The sequence below is a fragment of the Acanthaster planci genome, linkage group LG11 (genome assembly GCF_054643075.1).
Source record: "Acanthaster planci isolate LZ-2023a linkage group LG11, COTS_SCS, whole genome shotgun sequence".
Classification (NCBI taxonomy): domain Eukaryota; kingdom Metazoa; phylum Echinodermata; class Asteroidea; order Valvatida; family Acanthasteridae; genus Acanthaster; species Acanthaster planci.
In genome coordinates, this window is record NC_141787.1 from 4229660 (window position 1) to 4241483 (window position 11824).

Here is an 11824-nt window from a genome sequence, read left to right on the forward strand (position 1 = left end):
GTGCCTGGTTATTGCCCGGTTACGAAAATACAGTATTTAAGACAGAGCGGGGAGGATCCGATATTTTTTTTTTGCTAGGGGAGGGGGAGAATTTTTTTCGCGGGGGGGGGGGGCTGAATTTGTGGCCGTTGTTGAAGCCATTCAATCTCTTTGATTTTTCCTTAACCGAACACACAAATAAGACCTCTACAGGGTTTATACTTTTTAGAGTGGCTTGCAACCTTTAGAAGTAGGCTGCTAAAAAAAGAAAAAAAAGAAGAAAAACAGAAAGAAAAAGAAAACAAACAAACAAGACATGAGCAGGGTGGGTGGGGGATTCGACTCTTTGGATCCGCGTCTGAAGAGGTATAACAATTGTCATCGTACACTTTAATTTTAAACCCCCTGTTTAATTTGTGCTTTTTCCTGAGATCTTGATTGTGTTTACTTAAAGTCGGTGTAAAAAAAAAATGGGTAACACATGTAAATGTTAACATCCATGCAGAAGGTGAAGGGGCTCGTGCCTGACTCAACTGACATATTAATGCAGTTGCAAGTCGTTTGGGCAAGTGGCTGGGTTATCACAGGTCGTTTCTCTCGTCTTGAACACGTGTTGCGGGCAAGGCTGAACTAAAAACGTTCTCGTATAGCAGTTTACACCTGTGTGCAGTATCACGCTTCGAAGCTTTCGATTCGGATTTAACATTTTCACTTCAATTCAAAAATTTATGGCCACTTGTAAAAATACGAAATTGACTCTGCTCCGCGAAGTGATGCAACTGCACTCAGTGCAGCTGTTACCATTTTATCATCACGTCCAACTGCAAGATAATCTTGGTAATCTAAGGGGATCAGTCTCCTCCTTTTTTTGCTGTTGCTTCAGTTGTCAGCGAAACAAGGCATGATCAAGTTTTTGTTATTCTATGATACTATGCCTAAGCGCCGTGTCTGTATAGCTCTGGAAGGACATGCAATAGAACGGATTTCAGAACAGCTCACTGTTGTTGGTTGTTACATGTGATCACGGCATAGGAAGGACAGAGAGGGACACATAGGGACAACTAGAAATAATAAACATGCGTTTGGATTTTGCTTTTTGGAAGTAGTTCTGCAGTTGATAATGTTATTACAATACTGTTCTTGATTTGTAGCATACAGCTTATACGCGTGTGTTGGTGTGTGTGGGAATGTGAAAAACCAGTGAAAAAAATAGTTCCTTTAGTCATTCTAAGTGGTAAACAACGCAACACTCAATTGACAGTTGTGTGTGAAAAACTGACCAAGTCCCCCTTTAAGCGTCATTTTGGACAAAATTGGACAACAAGAGTGAGGATTTAGATTCAAAATCTGTAAAATCTGTAGGGTTTGCAGCATCCAAAGGTTACAAGTTATCATCCAGTCCCATTTTTATTTAAATAGTACAGAGAACCATCCTTCAATGAATGAAAACATTTTATGTACACTTTTGTGTGTTGTATCCTCGTTTTTAATGTGTTTAATTTGAAATGTATCATGCATCATTTGAGGGGCGATAAAAAGTATCTGTTTATTTTCCGCCATTTTGACTCGGCGCTGACTCGGTTACAATAATGACGTCACAGATGCAGAGGCCCCTACCAAGTCGCTTAATTAACCAATGACCAAAGCTCTTGGTTTGAGTCGCTAAAACACGCCCCAGCTGAGCGCACGAGGTCAGAGGAATTAACAGGGCTCCTTTCCGAGTGCATGCAATATATAACTTAGTAATTAAGGTTATCTTTCACCATTATAGTTAGGTGCTGTACATGTAGCCTCATTCCTAAATACCGGCATCGTTGCCATTTCGGGCTTCATCGTTGACATAGGATTATGTAGGATAATGGTGTCTGAAAATATTAATAAAAATACTTTCTCTTACGGGGCATATATACAGTTAAGTTTTGTGGAAACAAAACACTACCTTTTATTGAGCTTAGAACTTCAAAATCAAGGAGTAGAAATCAATCAAAGCAACATCGATTGTAGCCACGGTTTGGAAAACCTCACTGATTTGCGATTTACGTCGCGCGTGGATGCTGCATGGTACCCTGACACACCGTACAGTTCGTGTTGAGCCTTTATAGCAGGACAGTCATATTAAGCTGTACTAGGGACTTGTTGAAAAAAGTCTCACCTCCTTGAGCTAACTCGTACGAGTTATAACTCAGGAAAGAACTTTTCACCAAGTCCCTAATACAGCTTCACAGAGTCCTGATTTATGTCGACCTCGTGCGCTTGGAACGAAAGGAGTTTTTAGGTCTTTATTTTGTTCTCCAATAAATCCTTCTTAGATCGGGGAGTATGCAGTTAAGGGTTTAGAGAGGTTTCCGTACAGAAAATCGGAAAACAACCTGAGAAAAAATGACGTTGAAATTTGTGTCCCTGTACCTTTCAATTTGCACCTCACTCGTTTGTATGTCACGGCCATTTGTGCATGCTTGCAAAAATGTAAGTTTATCAGTGAACTGGTCTATACATGCATGTAAGCCTACTGGGTTTAAAATCTACTCAGGCTTGTTGTTACTGTTTTCAGGACTTGAAGCAAATAGTAGGGCAGCTGAACAACCAAATTGTGCACTTTTTGATATAAGTATGAAACTTCGTATGTGAGATCTTCATCCCATGGTAAAAATTTACAGATGTGGAGACATCTCATATCTGACCCATGATGACCTTTAATAGGTCAATAACTTTTTTCGTGCGTTATAAAATACCATTTTACCATACTAACATTTTGAAATACCTCCTTTTACTACCCGAGTCTAAATGTGAGGTATTTAAAATGCGGAAGAATCTCACATTTCATTTTCATAACTGACCTTTGCTGACCTTTGAAAGGTCATTTACCTTGATAAGTTCTTTGACCTTCATATTTTATTTTATTCTAACTATCTACTGGATTGGATCAATAAATCATGTTTCTTGTTACTATGGTCCAGTGGTAGGGTTCTTTCGACAATAAAAGGTATTGCAATAGGCCTATAAAGGAATTTTTCGTATCTGGTCTTTGACTAGTTGTGACCTCTGACAAGGTCAGTGACCTTTGCATATTTTATGTCAAATTCTCTTTACACAGCCCTTTTGGCAAATAGAGGGTCTATATGGAGCGGCCTCACAGAGGACATGTTTTGTTATGTAGATTTAGATGACAATGAAGTACTATAGTGTGTACTCAAGCATATCACACAAGAACAAAGCCCTGTCCTCTGTGAGGGCGCTCTACGCAGGCCCTCTGTAAATCTACGGGCAATAATGCACTTTTGTTGGTATTCTATGTGGTTGCGATTTCAAACATCTTTGACTAAGTCGTATAATTTATCACCACCGCTTTGTATTGATTGACAGAGTCCAGACGAAGTAAGAAATAAAACACTGTTTACAATGATTGGCAGTCTGTACTTATCCTTCCCCTTTTTTGTGTAGCACTTTGGGAAATCAAATTATGACTTTCACGTATCCAACACTTTCACACCCCAAAAGTGTGGTGTTTATTGGGAAGGGGTGTTATCATATATGCCACTACAACGTGTGTATTAAACAGAGTGGACTCAGTGTAGTATGGTCGCCACCGTTAATTTTTTCCGAACTTTTTGAATTGACTTGTCAGATAAAAGTGTTTTATGGCTGATAACATCGCAAAGAGAGACTGGTTTGTGCTATTTTCTACCTTTTCATCCGCCAAATACTGACGCAGAGTGGGCTGAATCTCGAGCAAGATACAGAAGTTAATCAGTTTTTGGGGCCAACTCGAGTATCCAATTTCCCGTCTTTTTTAACCTTTCGCCTTGGTAGATGAGGAAATCAAGGAAAGTAATTTGAAGCACAATCCAGCATGACCCAAATAACACTTTTATGCCTGTTGAGAATACAAATTGTATTTTTTGCCGTACTTGGAATTCACAAGAACTATGCTCAGAGGAAGCTACTGCATAGAATTTTTTGAGCCATGCCTTAGCAACAGGTACATGAGTTGTTGTGAAAACAGCCAAGAAAAATTGTATTGCCCCCACCCGCCCCCCAAATCATCAGAAGTCAAATGTAATGACCTTTAAATGCTTCGCAGTTCTATTTCTGAATGAGAGATGGTCATCCCTAAATGCGTGAATGTTGTGTATTTTTTGCTTGTGTGAAAAAGCTGTGTTGGTTAAAGTAAAAGGCCCACTAAAAGGCAGGTGTAATTATCACACAATGCACTGTGATTAAATTTCAGTGCAAACTAAGAGTTGTTATACGGATGTACCATACCACTATATTCTGAGTCATTCTTGTTAAAAATAAGCCGATACCGATAGAAAAAATGTTGGAAATGTTCACTGACCTGTAGAGGTCATCGGAAGCCAGATACAACTTGTCCCCACATCAAATATCAAAGTCCGTAAGAGACAGGACCATTTGTGGAAGTTTCATGCTTTATCAAAAAGTGCACAAAACCTTCTATTGCTTCACCTTAGCAGCCCAACTAAAAACTGTTCAAGGTTTCAACGGAGGTATAAGTCAGTTCCCTGCTGTATTTATAATAATTATGTAGGGCAGGTGTAGCCCTCCGTCTACTAAAATAAAGCACAACGTCAAGTCTAGGATGTCCTCTCTATTTTCAGTTGCTGTCAGTCAGCTGTTTTTTTCTCAACATTCAACGTAATCAAAGTTTACTATCAAAAATTCAAGCGTTTAAAAAATTATGATGCATGAAATCGGCAAATGAAAGCAATTTATTCACCCTCGGTATTCGCAAGTATTTTCGATGGGTACCCATAACTCTACGAGGTGGGTTCGGAAAATAGGCAGATTTCGAATTTTTGAACTGCAGGAATTACTCCCGTTCTTGTCAGTTAAGTGACCGTGGTAGCTACCGGAACTAAAGATCTCTTAAAACAGTCGTTTTCGTTCGGAACCAAACTAGCATTTGTATAATGGTTGGAACTAAACTCTCTGATTAACTCAGACATGAAAATGTACTATTCTGTAATGGAGGATCATGGGTCCTTAATTAAGCTAGTGTTTGTGTATAATGATAAATGCAAAATGCCCAGTTTGGGATAATTGGTAATTTATCAGTATCGTTTGGATAGAAACAAAATCGAACTGATTGTCTAGACGATAGGTGAAATTTGAAACCATGAGCTTTGAAAATATTTCATGTGTAACTGTGTATAGCCAGGGATAAGGTAAAAGCATTTGAAATCATGTACAACTACACGCGTGAAGATGGCAGTATTTTTCTCCATTTCAACATACACTTTGGGCCGTGTTTCTGTGGGGAGATGAATGATAATGATGCAACTTATTTGCTCGAATGATTTATGTAAATATCACAAATGATTATTACCGGAATATAGTTTGCTGTTGGTATAGGATAGCATTACAAGTATCAGACAAAAACACGTTGCACTTATTAATATTAATAGTGGTATCCTGCTTTCAAACAGAAACATTACGGACATTATGCATGAATATAGATAAAGGTCTATGGAACAATAGAGAAGATACCGGTGGGGAGAACCATCGCAGAGATGCATCTTTAGAACGTGTGTGTACAAAGTTAGAATAATAATTACAGACCATATTCAAAACGTGCTGGTGTGCAGAATTTGAAATGAGTAAATATTCAAATCTTCAGAAATAAACCCCCAAAACACACGAGTTGTTTCGGATACAGATTTTGCAAGGATGTACATTTGCCAAATTTTGAACAGTTGAATGTGCATTTTGTACCAGAACGGCGCCTCAATTATGCACGATCGAGGCCATGTGGTTTCAACAAGAAGTATATGGTGTAAGCAAAGTCAGTTGAACGTTGCTCCTGACAGAGCCCGTCGAACAACGTGTTCCCCTTATCTCAGTGGTCTCTGGATGATGGCTGCATTATGGACGGAAACTTGACTTCTAGACTTCTATCAACTGCTTTTAGTGCGATACTAAATTGTCTTTTGTAAATTGTCTATCAGTTAGCAGTGGAACGGGACCATTCAGTCAATTTCAGTGTTGAGGTGTTTCTCACACCCTGCCCACCGATAGATTTGAGGAGATAAAAGCATATTAGCAATCAAACGTTAAGTTCTCGGTCAGTGTGACTGGGCGACAACCGTGTGAACGCCTGAGGCATCGATCTGAGGATAACGTTGCTAGGTTATCAAGAATAGAAATAGCTTTATTACTTAAAAGAAATTTTTTCACGTTTCATTTTGCGGCATTGTGGAAATAATTCCCTAAGCGTGTGGGAATTTATTGAGATTAACTTAATCGTTGAGTAGCTACGGGGAGGGGACCAAACTTCTGGACTCTTCCCCGCTTTTGTAACTCAACATTCGCTTAGTGATGAAAACGCGAAGAACTTCTCAAGTACTCGAGAATTCCAGTCTTTTAACTTATAATATAACTTTATGTTCCTATTATGATAGAAGTGTGAGGACCGCTTTTTAGGTGAATTAACATTAAAATCTTTAAGAGCGGACAGAGGTGCCAACATATGTTGCACTGAATAAGAAACCTGTCTTACGATTCAGTAATGAAGCCATTGATGTTTATCAAGAACATACGCGCTTAAATTAAGCACTGAGCACCGAAGAGTCGGACGGATAATTTATTGGTATCTCGGTATAACAAAAGTACCTTGTGTTATGAAGTTGATTTATCTACTGTACGTAACTGCAGTTACTCTGGGGCAGTCTCGTTTGTCGCAAAACTACCCTTAGTTGCCAAAAGGTGCATGGGTTAGGGGATACGTTTGATTTAGTATTGAGTCTCTATTGTTGAGTCATATTACATAATATTATGTAACCCCGATGACGAGCCTATGCTTTTACAGAAATCCCGGTCAATGTCAAAATTAAAAGGCATACGTCCATAATTGCTCAGAACTTTGGGGGACAAAATGAAGTGTGAAAATTCAAATTCTGCAGAAAAATGCAATTTAGATGCCTCATTTTGAATCATTTAATCTTCCATATTATCAGTTTACACTGATCAATGAAATTGACAAAGACATTTGATCTAAATAGAACGAGCATGACTAATATTATATCAATATTACGAGGAAAACCTGAGCTTATTGTGATTAGCGAACAAATCAACATTTTCAAGCGGTTTTTGGATTCGACAGCAAATTAAAAATAACTTGGAAACGATATTTAAATTTGTTGGTCCATTCCTTGTTATGAGAAATATTGAAAATAAGATGAAAAGCGCCGCCAATTATTGTTAAATAACCAGCTGTGTCAATTTGTGCCGGAAGGTGGGGGATGGGGAACGGTGGGGATGACTTGCCTGGCCATGGAAATTGGAACATCGGGGGGGGGCGGCACCATATGACACTATATAGGGGGCAATGTCCATGGTACAGATGTACATATGTAATATTTTTCCTTTTTGAGTGATATTGAATACATTTTTGTTAATTGTCAAAAAGTCCTTAATCCGCTTTAAAAGGTGGGGAGGGGGAATGGTTCAATACCCCCCCAACACGTTGGAGAGGTATGGACAAGAGAAGGAGAGGCTTTCTGTGTTCAAATTTTCGGGTATTTTATTTCGAGATCTTTAGCGTGGGTTGAACATGTTAACTTCTGTGTCAAGAAGACTAAGTAATTATTGTATTTTATTCGCCGCATGAGAAGCTGTGATGTAAGTGATGATGTTCTTTTATAAAGAGTGTTCTTACAGTTTCTATCACCACCTGGTATAGAATCTCCAACGGTGGATCTGCAGAATAAACCAGATCGTGTAGTTGATTAGGATTGCATGTGTTGAGATGAACCGAGTTGAGATCTACAGATATCGAACTCTGCATTGGGCTTGTGCAGTGACTGCACGCAGATGCCTCTCACCCTACTTGTTAGCTTTTTTCGACGAGATGTAAATACCAATCACAAGGCGGCGAACAAAACGACCACATCATTCATTTTAATATTACACAACATATCTTAGTGGAAAGCTTTAATTGTTTGTTAAGATTTCTAATTGTTTTCTTGTCATTTTAATTGGATTGTACATGTGTTAAGTTCAGTTTGTAAAATGCGTGTTTTTATGCAAGCAAGCCCAGTTCTTGTACATGGAATATTGTTATGCTCACTATGTAGTAAAAAAAATCAATCAGTAAAAAGTTTCAGCTGAAGTGCAAAAGTGACGGATAAAGTTTTGCCGCTTGTCTTTGGCCATTCACTCTTAAAAATAGAAAATAGCTTGTACTCTTAGTAAGCGAGAAAAAAGCAGGTGACTTGAAATCTACGACACTTTGAAAGTAAAAAATCTTGTTTGTTTTTGCTTTGCTGCATCAAAATCTAGACTTTGGTGTCAAGCTCACGCCTTCGTTATATATAAACGTTTGTATTTTCATTAAAAGAATCCCAATTACTCTTTTTCGAATTGTCATAAATCCCTTTTCTTAACCATTCCATTAGTGATTCGCATCTTCTCACTGAATGTGAGTTTTGTTTTTTTGTCTCATGGGCGAATTTCCTGATGTTAAGAAAACCAACACAAGTAGACTCGCACAAGTTATAGACAGAGAACATTTGTAAGTTTTAATAAGGCGAATTGGAGCAAGAAAGAGCTTTGGTGAAATATGACTTGGAGCTTGAAATATATAGATGGAATTATAATATCTGAGTACTTGTGTAGCTTGAGGATGACAATATGGACAGATCGTAATAGTGCCATCAAAGGACAGGTGAGGGGCGTGGAAATAACGCAGTAGCCTGGAACGGCACCAGACTTGATTGATCATCGTGTCATAGTTTCGCTGTATAGGAGACTCCATCTCATTAATACCGTAGAGTATTTGTACAGTGCTCTCAATTATTGCAATTATAATGTGAGCGATGCTTAGTTTGCTCAATAAACATCATAATCATTCTTGACAACAATTAGCACACGTAATGCTTGCTTTGTTCATGATTGGCCATCGACAGCTACACACACAAAGCAAAAGACCAGTATTTCTGATGAAACTGTTGTATGCAATGAACGTTTCTTACTCCTTCTATAATTCAATTCACTGAAAGCAGCGACATTCATTGCGATGGTGGAAATCACTTACATTTAAATGCAAAAATATAGATGCAGTCACAGCTCTTAAAATAAAATTTGTGTGGTTTGTCATTTAAAATTTGTATTTTACTTTTATGTTAGCTGAACGTGAATGAATATAAAACCACTGCGATATTAAGCACAGGCAATGTTTTACACAAAGGATATACTTTTCAAGATGCCATTCAACGAAATATTAAACAGTTGTGCTTTCCTTCGAAATCAATAGGAAAAATATCCAAGCAGAGTCTCTGCATATTACGGTTCAATAAGTATAGGGTTTACATTTTGCACACCTGATTTGGAAGAAAACCTTTTACTTTTAGACTTTCACGCATACACTCAAACTTAATTTTCTTTCTTGATTAAATAAAACCCCCCAAAATGATGATTTGAAACCACTGATGTTTGAAATTAATCATAATTAATTAACGTTCCTTTAGTTCTTTATGTAGTCACTTCGGTAGTACAAGTATATACATGTTCGGAAATGACTTTCTCCCTACTGAATCTCATTACACTATGCAAATTGGTTTATAATTGAACTACGTTTCGAAGCGTTTTCATTACAAATTTAGTGTCTTTTGTTTTTGAGTGAGCTGTCGCTTATCTTGTCCGTAAACGTGCCGTAAGGCTTTGGCCAAAGATCGATGCATATGAAGCGACAGATCGGTGTAGGCATCCAGTCAAGAATCACTATCCCAGCTTGATTAAAAGGGAGTGCCGTGTGGTCCTTTTGACTGTCTTGCTAAGAGATTAGACCCAATCCAGCCCCACCTGAGCTCCCTTGTTGGAAACCCTAATACGGTATTATACTCTCGCTTAAATTAAGAGGAGCCGGTTTCATTTCTAATCACAATAATGACATTTTCGGGGTAGAGTAATCATAGAGCAGGCTACGAGCACGACCGATTTGGGGAAAACTAATCAACTTAATGCGTCTGAGTCAGTGCGCGGCGCTCCCGCTTTGCAACAGCAAGCAGACCTCCCATCTGACCAACCGTGCAACCGTGCAACCGTACTCAGCGTCGGATTGCATACTCTCCTACAATACGCTCGTACCATAGAGATTGTAGCTGGCATGTCTCGAACTGAGCCTTTGTTGTCGATCGAGAAGTAGCCTTGCTATTACTGTGCATAATTCAAAGAATGGACCCCGGAATGGTCAGTTAGTTTTAATCTGAAAAAAAAAACCCAGAGAGACAGAGAAAGAGGGGGAGGAGGGGGTGTGGGCGAGCAATGGAAGCCCGGTCGTAAGATTCGCCTATGGCCAACACTACTGATAAACTACGCAATGGAAGTATGTATATAAATGTAGTACTTCGACTATATTGACGGAATCATTAAGTCGTGGATCTTCTGTAAACTCGTACAAGCAATCGATTCTATTTGCAGTAGCACTCGACACCCGGAAATGTTAACACCGCCTCGTTGTTGGTAAGAGTAAAATCAACCATGGGCCACTCATTTTTGTCGCCAACACACGTTGTGTATGGCCCGAGGAAAATCGTTTCAGTGCCATTACAAAGCTGTTGCATACACGCTTGCGCAGTGCGTGCACCTCGCAACCCACCTGACGCTGTGGGGACACTTGACTATCATTACTGGCTGTCGACCACAATAGTCATTATTATTATGAAGCATTCAGGGTAAAGCAGTTCTACATACACTTGCGACTTGTCATCCTTGCTGCTATATTTATACATCTAAATAAATTATCACCCACAGCTAATTGTACCAAGGGAATAATGAAATAATCACATCAATAAGGATACACAGGTAGAATCTTTCATTTTGTTCTCACTTTGTCTTTTTTCCTTCCCTAAAATACCATATACAAATATTCAAGAATTCGGATTAGTGTATAATATTATTTGTGCAATATTTGGGGTATTTACTTATACTTCAATACACTGATGTGAAATAATAGGTTTAGTTCCATGGAGTTGCTATTGTAGCCACTGTTTTTAACATACAGAAAGAGGTTTGGTTTCCGTTTTCATGTGAGCAGTGGCAACGACAGACCTGTTTAGAGCAAAATGTCTCAATTAAAAGTCTAAAACGTCATGACAACAAATGAAACACAGAATCAAGAAATAATAACTTTACAATGAGTTTATCCGATGAGAGTGAACTTAAAAGCCTTTCTAAAGAATTGCCATTTTACTCTTTATATACAAGCGTCAGGAGCACATACAATATAACAGGTAAAAGGCTGATGTATGTGCATTCTTTTACAAGATAATGAAGTTTTTGTTGCCGTTTGTATGACTTACCAGCTGAATGAGCAGGCAAGGCCTGGGTACTTTGGTTGATTTCCCTTGGCGCCGTGCTGTAAGGACAAGGAAAGCCGTTGTGAGGAACTTGGGTAGGGAGACTACGGTTTACCTTGGTTCATCTGTGACCAGATTTCTTGCTACTGACAAGGTTCAAAATGACAGAATTATACGAGTTGACATAACCAACTCCCAGGAATCACTTGCTTACATAAAAATCATTGATAAGTTAAAAAGCATAATTACGTAATAGGCGATAGTGTACAATAGATTGAAGGCCCCTACACACGAAATGACGTTTTTTACAGTAATTTCCTTGGCGTTTTAGCGTCAAATATCGCATGGTTGACTTTCGATGTTCCGTGAGAAAAATGCAAAGAGAGCACAAGGGTCTAAGATCGATCGGGCATCCCCGCCGTTTCCGACTCTCGCTTCTTTAATTGAATCAGGTGCATTACCCAAAATTTTCGAGTCCGAAAAGGCCTGTTTATTGCATTACTTAGAAACCCTAGAATTTTCGCATCACCTAA

The 11824-nt window shown here is 38.7% G+C and overlaps 1 long non-coding RNA gene across 2 annotated transcripts in view; it reads right to left on the reverse strand.

The window, feature by feature from the left end:
- The window catches only part of LOC110981558 (uncharacterized), a 28611-nt gene that overhangs the window by 16331 nt on the left and 456 nt on the right, over positions 1-11824 (reverse strand). Inside the window, exon 2 of one of the 2 annotated variants that reach the window (XR_015427174.1) lies at positions 11295-11350. This is a non-coding gene — a long non-coding RNA (uncharacterized LOC110981558). Of the gene's footprint in view, positions 1-11294; positions 11438-11824 lie in introns of both variants that reach the window. The other variant, XR_015427173.1, reaches the window with a different exon arrangement.